The sequence below is a fragment of the Rhamphochromis longiceps genome, linkage group LG2, assembly GCF_057381845.1.
Source record: "Rhamphochromis longiceps isolate RC_006_pf linkage group LG2, R_longiceps_female_GT1.1, whole genome shotgun sequence".
NCBI classification, from domain to species: domain Eukaryota; kingdom Metazoa; phylum Chordata; class Actinopteri; order Cichliformes; family Cichlidae; genus Rhamphochromis; species Rhamphochromis longiceps.
This window is the reverse complement of record NC_140558.1, coordinates 13,230,079-13,238,458: the sequence shown is the minus strand read 5'-3', so window position 1 is coordinate 13,238,458 and position 8,380 is coordinate 13,230,079.

The window sequence follows — 8,380 nt, the reverse complement described above, 5'->3', positions numbered from 1 at the left end:
CAATTAGTGCAAACTGCAAAACCTAGTGGATAGCCTGCAAAAGCACATCACATGCACAGAATTGATTATCCATACCTCAAAAGCAAGTATCCATGTCAATGAAACTGTCAGTGCTATCAAAATGAAAAGTCTTGACACCATCTTTATGAACAAGATAGTCAAATGGCATTGTCATGTTTCCACTATGACAGTTTATAATTTCAGTGTTTCCCATTGCAAAAACAATTGGTGACACCTGAAAATGCTGGCGACAGCACTATGGCCTACCTGTACAGCCATCTGAAATGTGCAGTAAAGTCACTGTAGATGTTATGGGAGTCTTGGGAGTAACTGAGACACTGAATACGTACGTTTCACATTTCCATTGTGTAGAAGTGTTTGTAATCCTACAGAATTGTGCAAAAGAAAAATATGCTACAGTCACTTGTGCACTGTAGAATACATGTAAACATAAAATCACCCATTTGGTAGAGCTGTGCACTAATGTGAACAATAAACAGCACATGTAACAGTACAGTAAATCATTCTGGCACATCCAGACGTTCCTGTCTGTCTGGCCACATATTTTCATCTACATCACAACAGATGTTATCCCTCGCAATGCAGCGAGGAAAGTATCTCCTGGAGTGGCGAATCCATCCTCTGCAGGACCCTGCTGTGATGTCGTCACATGCTGCATCCATGGCTGCTAGCAGGGCCATTTGCTCATGTGGATGCCGGTCATAAACTTTCCACCTCCAGACAGAGAAAAACTCCTCTATTGGATTAAGGAATGGGGAATATGGAGGGAGATATTCAACCAGAATTCTGTCATGTGCTGCAAACCACTCTCTGACCTGATGGGAGTGGTGAAAACGGACATTATCCCAGACAACAACATACTTGCTGAGTTGGCCTCCACCTCTCTCATTCTCAGGGACTAGGTCCCTGTAAAGAGTGTCTAAAAATGTCAGGAGATGTTGGGTATTGTATGGACCAAGAAGGGGGATATGGGTGAAGACGCCGTTGTCTGAGATGGCTGCACACATGGTAATATTCCCTCCGCGCTGACCAGGGACTTCAGTGGTTGCCCTCTGTCCAATGCGATTTCTTCCACGCCTTCTGCCTTTGGCCAGATTGAAACCTGCCTCATCAACATATATGAATGTGTGCAGTGTTTCCCTGGCTTCCAGCTCCAGTACACGCTTTAGAGAGAGACAGAAATGCAATGTCACAATATGCCTGTGTACAGTAACAAACAGTAATGCATGCATTTGGTAAAACACATTGTAGAGTATGTGCTGTGGAATTGCAAGTGTACTGCATGAAACTACGAAGTACTGTAAAACAGTTTGCAGTGCAGAACATAGAAGACCAGCTTTACCTGCACATACTGGTGACGGATCTCCTTCACCCTGTCACTGTTTCGTTCAAATGGCACTTTATACAATTGCTTCATGTGGATTTCATTTTTCTTGAGTACTCTGTCAATTGTTGAAATTGAAACAGATTCAATATTGCCAAATACCGTGTAATTCTCTATGACAGCGCTTTGTATTTCTCTCAGCTTTATTGCATTGTTTGCAATGACCATTGCATAAATGGCTTCTTCTTGCTGTGGGGTAAAAAGGGGCCCTCTTCCGCCTCCGCGAGGTTGTCTTACAATCCTATGTGGTGCAGAGTGAACTTTTTGTGAAATTGCAAATACAGTACAGTAACATGTGATGTGTCTGAGATGGCACAGTACAGTACAGTGTATTACTGTTTGCATACCTGTTTTCCCTACGGAATGTTTGAATGATTGAACTGACAGTAGTTCTTCCAATATTGGGTTGCACCCTTCGACCAGCCTCCTCCATGGTGAGGCCGTGATTGACAACATGGTCCACAATTGTAGCCCTTATTTCATTAGGAATCCGCCTATATCTGCCTCTTCTCCCTCTTCCCCTTCCTCCCCGCATCCTCACCCCTCTTCCACGGTGCTGACCTTCCATTTTGTGTCACAGAAGTGTAGAAATGGTACACACTAGCTCCTGCGCAGTTTATATATGCTTGCCAATTGGGGATTCACAGGATTCATCCATAATTGACAGTGAACAAGTTGTTTGTCATTGGTTACAACTAAACTTTCACACGCCTCCTCATGAGTGACAGCTGTAATTCACCTGAGATCAATTGTTCAATTTCGGAGACATTTCCAGGAAAAATGATACAGAAAGGTATAGGATTTGCTTGACAGATGGCCAATATTTGGCATGTGATAACTAGTTCAACAATTTTGTGTGTGATGACTCAAGCAATGGATGTATGACTATTAGTTTTATTGGGAACAACTATTCAGCATCCATAGGTATGATTACTTTTGACTGACATGACATAAGCAAATGGAAATGTCAGAAAGCAGCAGGGAAATGTATGGAAGCAACTGATTCAAGTCCAAAATCATTTGCAGTTTGTTCAGAGAGAGGAGAAATTGCTACTATGATGTGCACAAATGACTGAGTGTTGTGGAGGTTGAACTAATAGTTATGAGAATTTCAATTCTGATCTGAGAAACGCACCAAAGCGACTGAGAAAAACTGTAAGAACCGGGATTGGTGAGTCCTGATGTTGCGGCTTCATGAGTTTGTCAGTTAATCAAGCTGATTATTAACTCATTCACTGCCATTGACGTCTATAGCCGTCAATGGCAGTGAATGAGTCAATGGGTTTAACTCATTCACTGCCAATGGCTGGCAGTGAATGAGTTAACAGGTGTCACAGGCAGAAACCAGGTTGACAGAATGTTTTCTGCTGCAGGTTGCCTGGGGACTCACGTGGGCTTCCTAACCTTTGAAAGCACCATCCACTTTTACAATCTCCAGGAGGGGCTAACCCAGGCGCAGATGCTCATGGTGTCGCACATTGATGGTAAATCTGTTAAATTAATCAAGTCTTTTTAAAAATTAAACATAATGTTACAAAAAAGTCGACAATCTTAAATTATTTAGTTTCATTTAAAGACAAGTCATTTGATTAGGTACAGATGTGCATAAATAAAGCATTTCTATGGAATCATAGGAATCATAATCAAATGGAGAAAGTCTCTTTTCAAAAATTTTTTTTTAGTTTTAATCTTTTAATTGTAGGCACATTGCATCAAGCAAAAATGAAATTATATGCCACAGTCTTTGACTTGAAGAAATCTATTTTCTGCACTTTTCCAGCATATAAAATAAAATGACCCACTCACTGCAACTTCATGCTCCTTATGTGAGGAGCCATGAGCGATTGTGTGTTTGTTGTCACTCTCCTGGAGATCTGTTGAATGCTCTTTATTACCACATGGTGAATCGCCGGTTAACCTCAGAGAAGCTGAAGAACGGATCCAACTTCTCCGTGTACCAGGATGCCCCCATCCATATACAACACTACAGCAACAGGGTGAATGAACACATACTATTGCTAGCCTGTAACTCTGGCACAGGAATCCAGTTTAGCTGTCACAATAACATGAACATAGACCAGAACAATTTGTAATCAATGTGAAACCACCGCAGGACCAATCATTAGCTGAGACTCAGAGACTCAATCTGGCTTTCGTAGAGCTCACTCTACTGAAACTGCATTTCTTATGAGTCTCCAGTAACATCCAGGAGAAAGCTTTGTTTTGCTGATGTTGGACCTTACTTTGATACTGTGATACTGTTGACCATCATATTCTGCTAGATAGGCTGAGACACTGGGTGGGTATATCAGGGTCTGCTTTGGACTGGTTCGCATCTAACTTGCGTGAACAATTCTTTTCTGTGGCTACTTCTAAGTATAGGTCCTCTTCTACCTTTTTTTTTTTGCCCATGGTGTGCCACAAGGTTCTGTTTTGGGGCCTTTATTGTTTCTATTCTATATACTCCCTCTTCAGCTCTTATTGAGCACTTTTAACGACATTTCTTATCACTGATATTAAGATGATATTCAGTTATATATCTCCTTTTTAAGCCCTAAGATGTTTCCAAGGTTTTGCATAGCTGGATTTTTAGAGGATGTTTGGATGTTTAGAGGTTGGATTGCTGATAACTTTCAACTTAATGAGGTAAAAACTGAAGTCCTTGTTTGCGCTCCTAAAGATTTTGTACCTAGGGGCTGTATCCCAATTCAGGGTCTGCAGCCTTAAAGGCCGCATTTTAAGGCCGATTACGTCACAGCGACGCGACGAAGGCTGTCCCAATTCGAAGGCTGCTCGAAATGCGGCCCTCAAATGCGTACTTCATTTCCCTGAATTTTAAGGCTGTGGCGGTGTAGACTTCGTGGCCCAACATATCCCAGAATTCATAGCGCGGCGTTGGGTGTGGATAATTTTGCCGAAAAAAAAAAAAAAAAAAAAAAAAACTGCGGATGAGGGGCTCCCGAAGAGTAAACTTTAAGTACTGAATATTATGTCACTTATTTATGTGCAAATGTTTAATAACGAAGAACATTAAAACATTACTGCTGGCCACATGTCGGCAAAGTTATGTGACATTAGTGACGTTTGTACTAATTTGGTTTTAAAGCCTTTACTTTAAAATATACGCCGTTCAATAGCTGACCTTAATCTTACAGAGAATGATCAAAGCTCATGTAGAAACAAAAACAAATGAACAAAAGATTTTCAATATTAAAGTTATTCTATTAATCATTTTTAGTTATACCAGCAGTGAACTTTAACTCTGTGTCAAATACTGAGATTCAAGTTGTGTTTATTAAAATTTCCTTTACCTTAAATCTTCACTCAAAGACAAACATATTTTACAGTGTATATATATAGATGTGTTATATATAAGAGACAAATATTGTTCTTTTAATATGTTGGCATTACTAAATTTGGCTCAATGCTTACATATGTGTAAAAACAAAATGTACAAGCTGTGATAACTGTGTCTGATAGAATGAAGAGTAGACTGATATATTAAATAGTCCTTTATTGGGTGAGAAAATCAGACCATGTCATAACTGCTTTAAGTCATACAGAATAGATATCAGAGCCTTAAACAGGCTGACTTCTGCTAAATGGGTCAAACTGGGCAGAAACACATAACATCCTTATAGAATATGATATAACACTATAGATCAACTAACCTCAGAATATATAAAGCATATAAACAATTACAGCAATATGATGCAACAAACACAGCAGTACTACTAATCCAAAATACTCAAAGCTTCATAGAACTGAAACAAACATTTTTTTTAGGTCCATTCTGCTGCTGATACATACTTTAGGTTTCTGAATATTACACTTGTTGCTGCCTTTCATAGTGTTCAACTTGAAGGCCCTGAGTACTTTCTCCCACACTGAAAACACTGGAATGGTAAAAATATTTGAACATTGCCTAATAAGACTGATTCAGGACAGACAATTAGTTATTTCAAACTTTTCTAGCAGTCCTTCACAAACAGGGAACAGTCTGTCTATTCTCTCCATCTGTCAGCTGCTGCTGGCTCTTCCTCCTCCTCTTCCTCACACACTGCTGAGTTTGTCCTGGTGGATCATCAGGGATGCAAAGCCTCACAGGTGATGTGCAGCAGTGGGTCCCTCAGTCTGTCCTCACTCTGGACACCTGCAGTTGTCACACATGGAAATCAAGTTTGTGATAAGCTGCAGGATTCAAACACAAGTGTAACTTATAAATACATGTTCATACATTTATTACAGAGAGAAAGAAAAAGAGAGAGTGCAGGACAAACAGACAGGTGGCAGTCTCAGGTGTATACACTGCTACAAAACAGCACAAGAGAAGCAGGATTTAGTGTTTGTGTTATTACGAGTGCTAAACAAGAAGAGTTCCCAGATGGTAGAGTAGACACATGTGTGACTCCTGTGATTAAAGCATCTTTCTTTCAGCTTAACGAGTGAACCGTCAGCTCATTCAAACACACGTTAAAGTCAGTTTGGCTCGACACCACCGAACAGAGGCAGTAATATAACATAGCTAACATTAACAGTGCAGTGAATCCTGCTTGTGCCGTGATATTCAGGACTGCAAACCGAGCAGCATCACTGACTTTCAGCTTGTTGTGTTTGTGGATATATGACTGACTTTAATTATCCATAAAATCATCATATTCTCTGTAAGATTAAGGTATTTCAGAAACTGCTGATACTGGGATTTTCCCACATAACCATCACTAGTTTACAGAGACTAGAAAAAGAGACAATATCCAGTGGCAGTTTTCTGTGTAAAATAAGAACAATTTGATTGCTTCAAGCTGATGGGAAGAAAACATAGCTTGTTACAATCAATGCAGAAGAGCATCTCAGAATGCATAACACATCAAGCTTTGAAGCAGATCGGCTACAGCTGCAGAAGACCACACCGGGCGCCACTTCTGTCACCAAAGAAGAGTAAGATTCTGCAGGTCTATCAATATTAGATGATAGAAGATTGAAAAACTGTTATCTATATAGCTAGATACTTGCTTCTAATAAAAGATATTTGAAATGAAAAACTGTTATCTAATCTGATTAGTCTCAATTTTAGCTCTGATGTTAGATTGATGGGGTCAGAATTTGACATAAACAACATGAAAGCATGGATCCATCCTGTCTTCTTGGCACAAAGTAATCTTGATCTTATATGTATGGAGACAGCCCCACCTGCTTGTAAGATTGTGTGGTATTCAAAAAGTACATCATCAGCAATGCATGATGCAGAGTAACTGCAATATGTGACACTTTAAGCTCATTGTTGACAGAAGTCTCTGTGTTTGTGGGAAATAGATCAGTGTGTGGCTGCAGAATCCCATCAAAGCTGACTGGAAATGATTCGAGCCCGAGTTAAAGGTCAAAGGTCAAATTTTTATTCCACGTCACTAGTGCATGGAATCACATTTGACTTATATACTATTTATTTATCTTTTTCAACTGCCAGCATTTGCTATGTAAGCATTATGTGTATAGATAGTTTACTTAGGCTGTGGGACTCACATTCATGTATCCGCTTATCCTTTTCAGGGTCGCGGGGGGTGCTGGAGCCTATCCCAGCTGTCATAGGGCGAGAGATAGAGATATCTATAGATATTTTGAAATGTATTTCAAAATATACAAAAATGGCCAAAAAATATATGCGCTAAAATAAGTTTTAAAATGTATTTATATAGGACTGGGTACAAGATTTGGCTGTTTTTAAGCCTCTGCGTTGTGAGTACGCCGTCATTCAAACAAAGGTAAGTCAGCTTGAGTACTGTGAGTAAAATGCGTTTGATTCCCCCCGAACATTCAGATTAGTGCAAGCATAAATTCATTCATGAGGGGAAATTACAGTGAGAACATGTGGAGGCTCTGTTAGAGGGATAACATAGTGAGTTCAGTGCATTGATGTGACATTATCCTGAAGGATTTAGTTATTCTCTGTGGTTAAAGAAATTGCAGTAATAAATTCATATTTATTATAAATAATCCTAATTATACATCTTGCTTCCTTGTTTGTGTCCTGTGTCACTAAAAATACATTCTGTATACCCTGGACAGGTCGCCAGTCTGTCGCAGGGCTTGTTTGTTAAAATGATAAGTTATTAATTGAAATCTAAAACAAGTTTTTTCTGTGAAAAACTAAAATCAACACTATAGAGGGCTAAAATAATTTTGTGAAAAAGTGAATTCCACACCAGCTACAGGAATAAATAACAAAAAGGAGAAACTTATACAAAACAAAAAGGGGCAAACATTAGAGAACAGGTCACACAGCATTTTCTACCCACAGTTTGAACTGAATAACAACTAACATGTATTTATTCAACTTACAGTGAAAACAAACAGAAATTAGGGTGTAAAACGTAAAAACTTTTATTGATGTCAACTTGAAGTATCTGTATTTTTCTTTGTTTTAAAACGATTCAAGGTTATCGATATACATTACTCCTGAAACAATGGGATGGTTAACTGCCAGTTGTTAAAGTGAACATTATCGACATTAGTATTGACGGTGACATTTCTTGCGACATTTTCAGTTTGTTTTTCTGCTAGTGACAGGAGTGTCCTGGCAAGACCTCAGTTCTACACAGAGTAAAGGTTGATGATTTTCTCTACAAAATTACAAATCCTTTGTGGTGGCGTATTCTGCGTTATCAGACCGGAAGTGCTGCCGCTGCTCCTGTGTTTAGCAATTGGTCCAGGAGTGGCCTCACATCATTTGCTGAGACATGACTCCTGACAGTGTCTGGATTAGCTGTGTTATTGCCCGTTGTGTTTGAATATGTATTTGTTTCCTGAGAATTTACTCTTTGTTAAAGAAAGCGTTTGAAAACCGTTCATAGATATAAGTGTTGGGCTGAGTACACATGCCTCTAAATAAACTCTGGTGTGACATCATCTGCTTTGAAGTTTAAAGCTTTTTTTCTTTATTTTGTGTTCTTTTCTTCACTTCTTTATTATTGTGGTCAT